This window comes from Trichoplusia ni, chromosome 16, assembly GCF_003590095.1.
Source record: "Trichoplusia ni isolate ovarian cell line Hi5 chromosome 16, tn1, whole genome shotgun sequence".
Lineage (NCBI taxonomy): Eukaryota > Metazoa > Arthropoda > Insecta > Lepidoptera > Noctuidae > Trichoplusia > Trichoplusia ni.
In genome coordinates, this window is record NC_039493.1 from 2434663 (window position 1) to 2450574 (window position 15912).

A 15912-nucleotide genomic window follows, 5' to 3' on the forward strand; every position below is an offset into this window, starting at 1 on the left:
GATGAAAACATAGTTATAGTATAATTTTTATGATTTGAGATTTTTTGTTACTTCCACTAAGATTATAATAAAACACTAGCTATGGCTCACAAATTTATGATCAAGAAGCAATGCATATGTAATCTATTTCATAAAAGTCGAATGTTAGAAAATCAAGTTAAAACAAAAGCGAAAGAAAACTCAAATTGTAGTTATGCACAATGTAGCAACTGACTTCACAGGTGCCAAGCGTCCAATACGCGGGGTACGTGGGCTACGTGGCGTACGTGGGGAAACTGGGTCAACGTGGTACTCATTGTGCACCGGTTTGCAACTGATTGGATTCATTATGATGTTAGGTTAATTATTGATGTCAAAAGCGTGAAGTTTAATCTAATGTGATTTACTACGTCATAAAGTGGTAGTTCTACTGTTTACAGATAAATTAGTTTTGACAAAGGCCATAAATTAGAAATTAATTATTGAGCCAGTTCCGACGAAAATAATCTTTATTCTTTGTGAATTGCATAGAATAAAGAGTCTTATCATCAGTTATTGGACTTTATCAGTAATCGGTTTCCATAAACCAGTAACAAAATAATAATAATAATAATAATAAATGCGGACAACATCACATACATTGTTCTGAACCCAAAGTAAGTTGCTGAAGCACTTGTGTTATGGAATTCAGATACAACGAAGGTACCACAAACACCCAGACCCGAGACAATGTAGAAATGTGAATGTTTACATTGACCCGACCGGGGATCGAACCCGGAACCTCAGAGCTAGCGACACCTTGAAACCGGTGCGTACGCCACTCGACCACGGAGGTCGTCAATAATATTTTCTAAGTATTTTTTTATCTATTGTATTTTGTTCCACAGCGGGGCAAAAGCCTTTTACAAATCGTACCATAATTCATTATGATTGTTATGCGGTATTGAGCCAGTTTAAGTCCCTGTGGACTTTGGCATGACTTTAGAAACAGTCCTAGACCGACCACGGCGGCACCACCCATTGTTGACCTTTGATCAGAATTCACTGTCACACATGCCCCTGCCTTGGCCCGCCTGATCAAAATTCAGCCTGCTAGTCATTTTCCCAATAACTTGAATCTTTTTCTTTTTCGACAAAAAATCGCAGTAATCCCTATTTCGAAACGTAGCAAAGGTGTTCTAAATGAAAACATAATAAATACACATTAATTTATTTACTTCATTCTCCGTAGCTGTGTAGTAAACATATAAATCGAGGTCGTCGCAGATATCTGGGCACTACTGGGCAGTCTCATTACTGAGCGGCTGTCTGATGTAATTAGTGCGCGCTGCGGACCTGACACAATTATGAAATATCTCGCCGAATACACCGCGCCTGTCCGGTTTATGCTCGTGTAGGTACTATGTTATTATTGTAGGTATTCACCTGTTTTACTGGCATAAAGGTGTATATTATAATAATTTAACATTTATTGATGTTATAATGATGTTAATTAGTGTTAAATCGACTCGCAACCTTGCCGTGCCAGCTCATGGTTAAGGACTCCGATTGAATCCGGAATAAGTCGGGCAGTGCCGGCGTATAAGCGTGAGTAAACCATTGCACCATTTAGTAATGAATCATTCTCACGATGGATAATATAGAAACAGACAGGTGTTACTAATACGCTAATTTGGCTTTATACAAATCTTTAAACCCATGCCGATTCCTAAGTTTTACTAGTCCAATATCATAAAACATGACTGTCGACGCATAGTTTGACATCCTAAAGGTATAAGTGGAGGCATTTCCAAGTCAATAATACATTTTTAAATAGTATGTATTCCTAAAACCTATCATAGCATCTATCGTTCTCTTTCTATCTCTCTATCCCTTTCTCTTTCGAGCAGTATTTGCGACAGGTATTTTCAAGAAATACGGTTATTTATGATGCGAACCATTTGGAATTCCATGTAAATAAAGAGTGGTCTACGTAATTTGCGTAGCTGCTACGGTGCTACGTCGTAGCGCTTGTAGAGTTTTGTTTTCGTTTAGTTGGTACATATTCCTCTGTTAATTACTTTATTTAAATCCTTGGTGTTGTATTTGATTCTATGAAATTCCCAAATTTATTTAAAAAATACAACTTCCAGAATATCTTTTGTGTAACTATTTAAAACATTTCGCTAACTTGCTTCTATAAAATACTCAAGCAAAAATAGTATCTCAATACAGGTTTTACTACTTCAACCTACTACACCTACATCACTACATAACAAAATCTTCACTTCAACATTAACATAAATCACTTCACATTCAAACATTAAAATTCCTCTCAATAACATTGGCAAGTCTGAGGAATATTCCAGGCATTGATTGTGAACGATCGCGCGTAACAAGTCGCCATGTCCGGTGTGCCCACACCTTTAGCCGCCGGCCGCCGGTGGGTCGCGCTCGCAGCCGGATCGTGATTGGTGTGGGGCCATTCTCACCACTACCATTTGTTCACGATACTGGATTTTTTCATGGATACAGTATGGAGTCAATAGTGATGAAGTTTAAGTTATATTTTTTACAGTAAATAAACAATAAGAAATAGTAATCTGGGAAAGATGAAAATATGCTATTTCTGTGAGTTTTGTATGTCAGTAGAGTTCATAAAACCATGTTTTGGATCGCACCTTTTAAAGACTTTTAACTTTAGTTTAAAGAACTTGGGATTTGATGAAATTAAAAATGAGCTGAGGTTAAAAGAAGTCTTATACTAACACATTCTTTCTAATTTCTGCCCAACATAAGCAAACATTTACCGTTCTTATATCCTCACCAATTCTCCTCATTAACTCGCCTTTGTGTCATAACATACATTTCTTATATCACTTGTGAGAATAAAGTGAGTGAGTCACATGGTAGGGGCCATCGACACGTGCAGCGCACAATAAGGCGCGGAAACAATTACTTACATTGTATCACAAACGTGTCCCCGCGATAGCAAATTGGAGCTAACCCGTAAGTCGTCACACGTAGGTATGTGTAGTGCGCGCGCACCCACGGTACCGACCGATGCTGTTCACATAACTCCTTATAAATCAGTTTACTATTCGTGTGAAAAATAGATACTTTATTCGATCGATTTAGGTATCAAAGGAAGTGTTAACAATAATCTTACACTGCTTTCTTGAAACTTACGGGATTGTTTAATGAAAAGCTGGAAAAAATATTTTTTTCGCTTTATAACTTTGCTGGGTAGCCGTTGATAATGAATTATATCTAGCCATTCAGAATGTATGATTGTAATTGTATAAACTTCTAAAACATTAATATGAAACGTAGAACAAAATTGCTCTTCAAAATAGGCATGTATACCTCTTAAATCACACGTAATGTTGTTATTCCGATAATTTCCTTATCTCAAGGTGAATTATCACACATAAAGAAATCAGTGGTGCGCATAAAGCGAAACACATCATAACCTCGTTTGTCGATATCTGATCGAAGCCTCCCTGTTAGCTGACACATCGCCTTCGACGCTCTCTGCACGAATTATAAACAGCCTTTAGAACGGAGAAATAAAATGGATTGCAATTTTGTTTCATTTTTAATTTGGAAGTAAATATATAGTTAATAGCTCTGTTAAACTTAAATTTAGGAAAAATATTGCTATTTTCAAACATAAAGATCATTTGTTTCTAAAAAAAAAACCAAATATTCTCTATAAACAGGTTTGCAGGCAAGTTGGTACAATAGAACAATATGACAAATGAAAAATTCTAACATACTATATTATTATTTTAACAAAACAAGAAATACACGAAAATATCTTGTGATTACTATAGTGTCTTTTTAGTGGCTGCCTGAAGCACTACCTAACATTAGCAAGAGAAATGTGTGGAAAAAGGGAAAGCCCCTGCCCTGCAGTGGAACATTACCGGCTGGATTGATAGCTACGATAAATAACATTGGAATCGAGACTTTTAGTGTGCAGGTCAATGGCTAGAACGATTTACGACCTTATAGCTTTGTATTAGGAGTGGAAATGTCTAAATCATATTAAATGTATACACAAAATTATTGGCAAACTGTAGATGTCATAGATGGTTCGTGCTATTGAGATAAGAGCTTGATTTTTGTATGGTACTACGTAAGCCATGTAAAAAATGGAAGACATAGGAAGGCTGATTAAAGGACCCTTAGTCACCTTTAATCAGTCTTCTAGTCCCGCACTCATTTTTTACTATGTCCTTAGAGCGGGAGTCGTTTTTACGTTTGAGCACGTAGGTTACAAAACGGCGAATCGTACGTAGAAAGTGGGTGGCAAGAAAAAATATACTTCGTAGAGTGTACACTTAAGATTCGTAAGAGTAATATCTCTTGTCAAACCATGACTCACTTGAGCAACTTATCTGGCACACGTGAGTTTCTGTACCATCTTATCCGAATAATTCTAATTTAAATGCGACTCAGAACGCTATTTTCCAAAAAGTACCAACATAAGATGATTTTCAGTTCCTTTACCATTTCAAACAGTTGAGTATACTTCCAGCGATGCAGACATTCTTGGTCTGTCGGTCGCGGTGGTGCGCGTGTGAAATGCACCGACATGGCGTCTCTAACATTCCGGGGCTTAGTATTCCTGGCGGGCTAGACAGCTGCCCGAACTATTCTAAAAATGTAGACTCACGTCTAAGGACTTCGGCTAGTTTAGATGTCATTTTCGTTAATGTTTTGACATTTTTTAGGTTTTCTGGGGATATGGAAAATAATACCGGTGAAGTGCGAAACAAATATTATAAAGGCGAAAGTTTGTGACTGTGTGTGTATGTTTGTTACTTCTTCACGTCAAAACGATAGAACTGATTTTAATGAAATTTGGTACAGAGTTAGCTGACACCCTGGATTAAATTAACACATAGGCCACGTTTTAGTACTTAGTGTTGGATGGTAAATACTTGGGGTTGGATGGTAAGTACTTGGTGTTGGATGGTAAGTACTTGGTGTTGGAAGGTAAGTACTTGGTGTTGGATAGTAAGTACTTGGTGTTAGATGTTAAGTACTTGGTGTTGGATGGTAAGTACTTGGTGATGGATGGTACTTACTTGGGGTTGGATGGTAAGTACTTGGTGTTGGATGGTAAGTACTTGGTGTTGGATGGTAAGTACTTGGTGTTGGACGGTAAGTACTTGATGTCAGATGGTAAGTACTTGGTGTTGGACGGTAAGTACTTGGTTTCGGATGGTAAGTACTTGGTGTTGGATGGTAAGTACTTGGTGTTGCATGGTAAGTACTTGGTGTTGGATGGTAAGTACTTTGTGAGCTAAGCAGTTGATATTATAGAACACCAGTACTGGGTCTATTACTAGAAATAATATAAATCATAATGCTGAAAAGAGATGCTCTCTTCAAGTAAAAAGCTTTAAATTTATTTACGAAATCTATACTTTTCAAATAACACGATGCACGACTACCCTTTCTCCGTTTAACAACTAGATAAACAAACGCTATCCAAATGAATTTACAACAATTTCAACTAACTATATACTTTGAATACCTACATACGTACAACTTGTACATCTAAAGACTACTATTTTAGATTAAAATGTAAAGCAAATACATATGAATTTACATAAGGAACGAGCTCTGCTTTAACGAGAGCGGTTAGAAACCTAAGAGTGAAGAGATTGAGAAGTAAACTGACACAGGAACGTTTGGCAAAATGAACGGCTACGTCAAAGTGTGGCGCCACTGTTGCGGTTACTGAAACATGAAACTGTAGAAACAGGCTTTGTTTTATGAAGATTTGAGAATGAAAAACCTTTATGGAACCTAATAATTGTAAAAGTTTTAAATTTGAAAATCCTTCCATCCTACTAATATTATAAAGATGAAAGTTCGTGAGTGTGTATGTTTGTTACTTCTTCACGTCAAAACGGCTGATTTTAATGAAATTTGGTAGAGAGCTAGCTGACACCCTGGATTAACACCTATGATTTATTCCGAGAAAATATCTTATTTCGTAACCACGCGGACGAAGTTGAGGGTAACAGCTAGTTTTAATATAAATTGACACTGCCAAATTTATATCAGACCTTTGTCTCCTTTTGTCGGAATAAGTGTCATATATGTACGTCTAATTTTCAGTTTTTATAACTCAACGTAGTTTTATCCGTAGTTGGCTTTTACTCTAACAGTATCCGAAAAAGTGCAATGATTGCTCTACAGTTAAGACATAATGTGTTCTACAAAAATATGCAATACAAGTAGATTATAAAACCCAAATAAAATAATTGGGATACGGGCAGAGGAATGATGGTGATAATGACAAGTAACACATTCTACATCAACTCCACCATCAAAGGGTTAAAGGCAACCACAATAGGTACAAACAGAAGTCCAAGTGAGCATGCTTTAAATAAAGGTCTGAAGCCACAGACTCCGGAAGAGCCACCGGAACTAGAACTACACAAAATAATTATACATACAAGTTTTGCTTACTTAAATTTAACAATCCAAATTCAACCTTTTTGTCAAGTGATAAAATTCATTTTGCTAGAAAATGTCTAGGGTAATTTGGTCTTTTCAGAAAAGAGATAAATTCGAATTTTCAATGTGGGGAGCGAAGTCAAGTTCAGTTAAATTTTGTTAATGGTTGAGTAATTTGATTGAATGAATAATTTTACACTACTGTTTAAATTTGTAGAGGTTTGTAGGGTTTTAAACCGAATTTTAAATAAATATGTATATGGTTAAAGCTCATACCTTTAATATATGGGGAGAAGCATCTGTTAAGCATTGGGGCATATATAGATTGGTATCACTATTAAGGTATATTTAAGAATATTGATTTGAACCCGGTCCTTTTTTTATTGAGATACAGTGTATCTTTAAATAAAACAAGCTGTTGCCCGCGACTTCGTCAGCGTGGTTAGTAGATATATGTAAGTTATGATTTATATCTACCCTGTTTTTTCCACATTTTCCATTGTATCTTCGCTCCTATTAGTCGCAGCGTGATGATTTATAGCCTAAAACCATCCTCGATGAATGTTCTATTGAACACAAACAGAATTTTTCGATTTGAACTAGTACTTCTTGAGATTAGCGCGTTCAAACAAACAAACAAACTCTTCAGCTTTATATATTAGTATAAGTATATAGTATAGATGTATAGATTAGTATAGATATAGATAACATTTCGAAACTCTAGTTTACCCAACCTCAATTTTGAAGAAGTGACCACGGACGGTGATTGCAAGCCATTCAAAAGTGATTTGCGGGGAACCACTCTCTAGTCAAGTGTGGGATAGCTGCGGTCGTATCCATGGCAACCGGCAACCATAACCATACGCCATAATTGAACGTCCGACCGCGGGCCGAGTCGGATAACGAAAACTAGTTCAAACTCACTGCGGACTCGATGTTATTATTTAAACTATAGCCAACATATACAAAAAAGACTTTAAAGTACGTAAACTTTCCTTTTCATCATTAAATTTACATCAAAATGTCGAATGACGCCTCATTTCATCATAATTATATCGTTAAATTAACACTTCGTATTCAGAAAATTAAAAAAACAGCGCCCACACCATGAAAAATATCCTTTTTAAATTTCGAACGTGCCTAGACGACAAATTGACTGGATTATATGCACTCACTTCGGGAATCTCATTGTCTCTGTCGTTTGTACGAAGCCGGTATTGCCATCACGCTCTAATTTTCCAGTTCACGCCTGCGCGTCGAGGGCTTTCCCGAAAGATGAGGGTTAGTCGAAGCTTCGTAGGTTGAAAATTTTCTCGCAAAATAATGTTAGGTATTGCTGTTTCCCTACCTAAAACATAATTTTAAAATAATATTATAGTTGCTTTGGTAATCAGTGTAGGTTCAACTGCTTATATCGCTGTAATTACTTCACTCTTTTAGTATTTATTGAAAAAAGTAATAAATCCTATATGATGTTATTGTGAAACAAAACATCTGAAAACACAAAAAATACATCTTCTAGAAAATGTGACGTAACATAATAGAACTATTATAATTTACAACAATATCAGTTACGCAAGAGGGGAGGCGCAGTATAGGTAGCTTCGATCGTCGGACGGGCTAGAGTCAGCCTCTGGAACCGGCGAGATCTCCCGGGCGAACGTCGTGCGCGGACGGAACAACCCGGACGCCGGACAAAATTCGATCAGTGCCATCGTAATAATTAAAAAAAGTAATCGAACTGTCAAAAAAATGCGTCTGCCGCGTTTCAGAGCTGTCACATTTGAATTTGGAATTTATTTCTTTTTTATTCGGCCCGTGTGAGAGTGAATGTTCCGTGTGTGATTGTGACCTTTGTTTTAGAAAAAAGAAATTTCTTTTTTTTTGTAGTGAACTGTGATTTGTGATATCCGTTTCGGACATGAGGTGTATGGTAAGTTGCTTTTATTTCTACTCATCTATGAAAAAATATAATTTTAAAATAAATTCAGTTACATATTTACAGTTATCGTATGTAAATCTATGAGGGACATAGTAACCATTTGGGTAATTTAAAAATTCACGGCGAGGGCAACAAGTAGACCCGAATATGTACCGGTTAGTGAAAAATTAATAAGTTACGTTAAATTGTGCGATGTTATCAGTGTAAGGCGGCTTTGACCTCAAGACGCCGGGGATTTGGTTTGATCTCGACACAGACTGATTTAGCTGAATGGAATTTCATTGTCTTATTAAAATTTCGTAAGGCAGATATTTAATGACATTTTTGTGTAATTTACCGGCTAATTGACGTGAGATTGGCGTAATGAGATTTCGTTCGAAAGAAAGATGAAAGATCATGATTAATGTTTAATATCTGTAATTATTGAGGAGTGAAGTTGTATGTTGTCGTCTACAACGAATGGAGACGAAGCATAGTATAGCATGTAACTGGCAGTTCATATTATAGGTTTGGATACTGTGAAGATATTTAACCTCTTTGATAACTAGCTGATGTGGTTCCGAGAAACAGGTATACCTACGCTATCCGGATCCACTGAAATCCTGTAACATATTTGTAAATTCCGACCTTTACTAACTATTGTCGACAATAATGGTTGGCGAGTTCCAAGTCCTTTTCAAGGCAAACATTAAACCAGACTGGCCTAAAACTAAGCAACCCATCTAGTCAAGACACTTCTTTGATTAACCTCTAATCACGTCAACAGGACGGATACCAGGACACAGGACACATTGGAGAATCGACATTAGCCTACGAGAACGTTTGTCATTTGGAAAGGAAGTTGTATCCCAAGAGAAGGAGTCCTTATTACGTGAGAATTACCAAACGACGCTATACACTTTTATCTTGGAATTGAAAATGTGACCTTCGCACCGGGGACACGGTCGGAAGGTGCGCGGTGACATACGGCCGAGGAAATCAACGGAGAAAAACATTACTGGGAATATAATTGAAGTACAAAATTAGTACAATTTATTGGACTCTCTCGTGTCTTTTCCCAGGCTTGGGAGTGTTTAACTGGTTATTATTACTGCCTTTTTTCCAAGCTGCTTTGAAAGCTGGTCTATCTGCTTCTTGTTTTTAGACATTTATTGGTACCTACTGGAATGTAAGTTCATTCTCTCCAGCCATGAAGAACATGCAAAGTAACTATTTATTTTAACAACAGCATGGAGATATATTAATTTAGGTATTCCAGTACTTTTTATTACAGTTGTATAAGTACGCGAACTATTGTCAAATATCCACGAATAAAAGACAGACCTACCATCCCTTCCGGCGCATGAATAGAACCCTGGAAACGGATACTTTCACGAACCTGTCACATCAAGCTAACATAACCTAACTTACCAATTATGTCTGTCAAATTGAATTCTGAGTCCATAGGTAAGTGGCAATTTGCAAGTGTTCGCGTCGATATATACACAAATTAACGTTTGTGTTTGACAGTCTCTTGCGATGTGTCACGTGACTTTGACATGTTATTTCAATACATTTGGGCCAATACAAGGGCAGTTCGTTGTATGAAACATTTGCAAATATCTTCGTTTAATCCTTGAATCCCGTATGTAGCTGGCAACTGATTGGTTAATATGGTCGCGTCTCGCAGACTGTTATAATGGCCACGTATTGACTGCGTGAAATGGATAGAAATATTCTAACAGTATTTTTTTGCTACATGTGCTACATATGGTAAGTTTTGTAACTAGTCCAAAAAAAGGTAGACAATTGTTTCCCATCGACAGCGAGTTTTCGTGAAGATGATTTCGGTGGTTTTTTTTAAATTCATTTAGATACAAGTCAGATCGGCCACGGCAGATCTTGGGTTACAAGATTTTAATTGAAGGGATGTTTAGCTAGTAACAGTAAGGACCAAGGACCACTTTTTGTTTGATCTCTAACTATTTTTCATATATATATGGTTATGGGTCTTTGACTAGTCACAAAAATTTTGATGAAGAGAGTTGAGAAACCATGATGCATATGTGCCTCATAATACCTTTAGCAAAAGAATGAAAAAAAATTACTTGGTGATAAACACTTCAGGTCACTATGGCGCACGTTGCGGGAGGCCTATGTCCAGCAGTGAACTACTAAAGGCTGATGATGATGATGATGATGATGAAACACTTCAAGTGTCAAAGGTCATAAGGAATAATATCTGAAGCCCAGACGTCTTGTACCCTAAGAGCTCTCTTAAAACTTAACAACTCTACTTTACATACAAACGTACTCTAGGTACAGAGGTCCTATATCACAGGATAGTGCCTTCATACAAATGCACAGATGTGGAACAAACACCGTCTTGATATAATATGTAAGAACTCGTAAACTTGACCGTGCCGCTCTGGTGCTACAGTTTATATGCAAATCTTTTATGTATCAAAATATTTTTGTTTGGACAGCGTCGTATGTCTTGCATCTGATATTTTTATCTGTTAGCGTTTATGACTCTTCTTCTTTGTCAGTATCACACTTGATAGGGTGGTCGTGGTGAAAATGCTCGGATATATAGAGACATTACATTTTCTGCAACTTTAATCTGGTGCTTCCACCCCATGCCCACAGTTCCTGTGGCCTGGTACCCAATTTTTTTTTCTGTACTACAAGTCGCTCGATTACTGCCTCCTCTGCGGCATGTGATTAAGATATTGGTTATAATGCATTTAAATTAGTTCTAGTGATTTGACACTAGATGGTTCGATGTCGCAGTCAGAAAAGTTACGCCTAAAGTTCATTTATTCGCTATTATTGCAAAGTACAATAAAGACGAAAAGACAAGCAAGAGCGTTACTTAGTCAGCCTTCACGCAACACTTAACAGCCGTAACTATTTAACAAGTTAACAACATTTACAGTTAAAGCATAACCTAGCTAAAGTAAAACACCGTCAGAGGTACTTATTACGTATGCTGCAGAAAAAGAGCAAAAACAATGGACTGCGAAAATAATAAAACCATCATCATTGGCCTAGCCTTTTCCCAACTATGTTGGGGTCGGCTACCAGTCTAACCGGTTTCAGCTAAGTACCAGTGTTTTACAAGGAGCGACTGCCTATTTGACCTCCTCAACCCAGTTACCTGGGCAACACGATACCCCTTGGTGAGACTGGTTGTGAGATTTTTCAAGCTTCTGACTACTTGTAACGACTGTCAAAGATGTAGCAATAACAGCCGGGATCCACCATTTAACATGCCTTCCGAAACACGGAGGAACTCATTATGACAAAGATGGTCACCCATCTACGGACCAACCGCGTCAAGAAAATAATACAACCATTGCTGTTCAATTCCTAATTTGAACGATATTATTGCCTATCATACGACACATAGCATGTTCTTATACACGTAATATGCTAATTAGCCTTTATCACTAATTTCATTCTTTGCGAGTAATATTGCGCACATTACGTTATCGTTTCGCTTTTGCTAGGTATCTAATACAGATGCGGGATCGAAGCACCTTATCTAAGTTTCACGGACGAGTTTAACCCTTTTCGTTTTATCGCAGAGATGGGTCGTCTATGTTAGGTTATACATATGTACGTGTATGTGCTATACCTATAAAATGAGCTGTGTGAGAATGAAAGTAAATGTTTGGAGAAAAATGGAACTGTATCGGAGTGTTGAATTTAAAATGAAAGAATTTTGCTATTGTTTACTGATGTTCTGTACCTGGATTACAGTATTAATAAAATATTTAGTTTTTTCAATAAATACGTTTCGCTTATTGCTGTCCACTGCTGCCCCTCTAAACATGGCCAATCTTTAACGTCATATAACTCTCAAATGTACAGAACTCTCATTTCGTTTGGATTTCGGTAAAGGGTGGCCGCAAACGGGTGCCTATTAATCTGACCTCCAAAAAGTGCTACTTAGTAGCCTAATTTGAATAAATGACTTCTTTTGATTATTCACATGGCTTTGGCCTGTTATCACCATACATTTGAGAGTTTTCTATTGATGTTGCCGATTGTAGAAAGGTCTCTTAGCTAGAGGGGCTAAACATGGGCCTCCTCCGAGTCGAGCTACATTTCCCGGTCCTCCACCTTCCACCAAGCGTCCAACGTTATCATTAGCCATAGATGTTGCATATAACACATAAATTAGTACAATTATGTCGGCAAAATTTAATCCTGTTTTCTTTTAAATTACCTTACTTCGGTGCCTTAACACATAGCTTACTTACTGACTTTTATTTTATAGCTGTACTCTAACTCGCTTGGAGACAAAGACAAATTTCCTTTGTAGTCCAGAAAAGGAATTTTAATTTAGTTGTTTGTTGCAAAGAGACAAGAATTTTCATTCTTGACGAAGGACATTGAATAGTTAACAACGGACTTTCATCTTTTATAATATTAAATGAAACTTTGTAATACAAAACTGGGAAAGATGGATCTATGTAGGTACCTATATGGATCTAAAAAGCCTCGTTTTCACCGCAAAAGCTCTCAGTTTCTCCATTTCGCACAAAGAAGAGTATTTTAACGTTACAATGTAGAATTAACTATTGTAGGTTTGTGAAAAGAATACGGCGTAATATATAAACCAGCTGCTCAGCTGTACCAGCGAGGCGTGGGTCGACGGCGACGTTCATTTGTCTCCTCGACGACGCTATCTTTTTTTAGCGGGTACTAATATGGCGGGAAAGTTGTCATTATGGAGGAGCGATCTTTTAGGACAATATGAATAAATATTATGTTTACTACAGATCTAGCCATGTTTCAGTGACCTGCTTTATTATTCGCGGATCATATAACCTATTTTTTTTTAATTGTTATGTTAGGCTCAAATTGAAAAAGATGGTTCAGGAGTTTCAGTGAAGTGATTAAAAAAACAGGAACACGATTTCGCTATCATTAATCTATTATGATGTTCAAACCACTGATTGCATTATCAACACTACTCTCATTCAGGTATAGTCAACCTTTTTTTTGCAGGGATCTCAAACTTCAGTCCTAGTGTACGCAAGGGAAACTTGTTTTGTCTTAATTAAAAGACAACGAGAGCCAAATTTAAAAAGGACTACAATAAATAAGTTCAGCTGTTCTAAAGAAGCGGGTCTAGACACAAACACAAGTATTCTTTGTTCACGTCGATTCCCTTTACGTAATCGATCATTAGGTAACTAGTATGCCAGTTTAAAAGAGCAATGTCATTACAAAAAGATCAATCATAGCAATGGATTTGTGCTTTGACTGATGAACAAAGAACCGGTCAAGTACGAGTCGGACTGGCTACAATGAGGGTTCCATACAAATACTCTAAAGTTAAACTATGTGGCAACTTAATTTGTAGGATCCATCAACAAATGTACGATTGCAATAATCGCTGCCAAAGCACGATTTTTTTTTAGTTTTTTATTGTAAGCTTAGTAGGCAACAGTGAATCATCGGTGGATATTTCAACTGCCTAGCTATCAAGGTTCATGACATACCGCTTGGTGACGGACGGAAGGACTGTTCAAACTAACACGCGAAGTAGTGACTTCGCGTGTAGTTAAGCAAGCAAGTTAAGTGTAACTTGACGTTAAATGAAGGATTAACATGTTTCTAAATTTGATTAGCCTTCGGGCGCCCGTACTCAAAGAATAAAATTATAACCATTTTTCTGAGGGTACGCTGTCTTGTGGCTGTTTTAAAGAACTTTGCTCCTGCCTCCTACCAAAGTCACAATAGTTAAACAATATATACCTATGTGCAGCAATTTCAAGTAATTCCTCTCTAGACTGGAAAATATTTAAGTACCTAAGTAATCATTCTCATTCTGTCGCTTAGCCTTTGTAGCCACTTCTTAAATTACCTAATTATTTAACCTTTTTCCATAATTAAAATTAATACGTCATAAGGAACTTAATTTAAGAAACATACATCGTTCAGTGACGTCCCGTTCTTATTATCTCCCTCTATTTATTATCTCTTAGTAAAACATACGTACGGTTCTAGAATGTTCTATGCACATTCTGTTGCAGTGAGACTCCCGTCGTACAGAGAAATGTGTCGTAAAAGACAAGCAAAGAGCTTTGCGTTTCGTTATTCATGAGGTACGTATCGTATCAGGAGTTTTATGTAACTCCTTGAAACTATAACATTTTGCAAATGGGAAATGAGAAAAGTAAACGTGAGTAGATATTTATTTAAAAAAAGGTTACCTTAGAAATAATTTTTGTGAAAATAATATATATTTTTTAGAAATTTTATGTGACCTAAATTCTTAATTGTTAACTAAGAACACGATTCTTTTTGCCAGGTCCAGTTAACATATGGAATAGGCCCCGATAGTGAGTCAAATATCCGAGTTCATGTATTTAAAGTATTTTGATATTTGGTAAACGGCCAGAAACAGTGTCACAAAATATAGAATCAGTTCATATTGATTCATTCATTCATCTATTGTTACACTTTTTCATATATTCAATTTATAATATGTATAAAACGTTACAAGCGAAGCCTTATAGGAGACTGTATGACTGACAAAATAAAACAAAATTACTTTTTCCTTCAATATTAGTTTTCAATTGATAATATTCTGAACTCTACAGTACCTTTTAATAAAGAAATAAACATAAAAATATAACAAGTCGACCATTTTTAATACCATACAATAGTCTAGCTATGAACGAACTCATAAATATGCAAGGGAAATGTTTCGTGTTCATCCAGATTAGCTGGAGACCTCTCTTTTTTATTTAAATAGGCCCGTATTTAATCTGTTACCGTGACTCTGTGACAACGTTCCGTTATTCGCAGCGTCCGAATGTCAGTATGATTAACTACGATGACAGTTAGAAGGTTTTTAATGTAGTGGCAATGATAAGCTGATATTTGTTTTGTTTGTTTGATAAGAAGTTTCTTTTATAAATCCTAGCGCTGTAATTATTATTTTATTGTTGTGTCGCAAGTTGATTCTAGAACAAGCATTCGTGGATAACACAAATATCTGTCCCGCGCGGGTATCAAATTCGCTCACAGTGAGTGCGTGGTAACCTTAACCATTAGGCTATCCTTACAGTCACCACCAATTGAACAATTTAAAACGGTTCTAGTCAAGTTTTGTGCTAAAAATATGTAAATATATGAAATTTTAACGTTAATTTAGGTCATAGCCATCACAAATAAAGAACAAAACATTCAACTTTCTTTTTGATAGCAGCTCTTACGATATAAAAAGGGTTGCATTTTCAACATAAAAGGTTCAGTTATTTCAACCTCAACTCTCAAATTAATATTCAGGCGAATTATTTTAAAATTCGACAAACGACCTTTGACAAACAGGCATATTTATTACTAGCGCAAACTGTGCACTATTCCCTGAATTCAAATAAAAAAATCACTCGAATTGAAACTAGCATTCCATATAATCCACACAGTTGCACCACAGCCCGCACAGCGCGGAATTATCGACGCATTGTGAACAACATCGGAATATTTCCCGAACCCATGGAGTATTAAACATTGTTTTGTTTTTGAACAAC

The 15912-nt window shown here is 36.6% G+C and overlaps 1 protein-coding gene across 2 annotated transcripts in view; it reads left to right on the forward strand.

The window, feature by feature from the left end:
• Positions 1-1510: 1510 nt before the first annotated feature.
• The window catches only part of LOC113501849, a 36221-nt gene continuing 21819 nt past the window's right edge, over positions 1511-15912 (forward strand). Inside the window, exon 1 of one of the 2 annotated variants that reach the window (XM_026883140.1) lies at positions 1511-1566. The gene's annotated coding sequence lies outside the window, so the exon portion shown is untranslated. Of the gene's footprint in view, positions 1567-7540; positions 8372-15912 lie in introns of those variants that run through there. The other variant, XM_026883139.1, reaches the window with a different exon arrangement.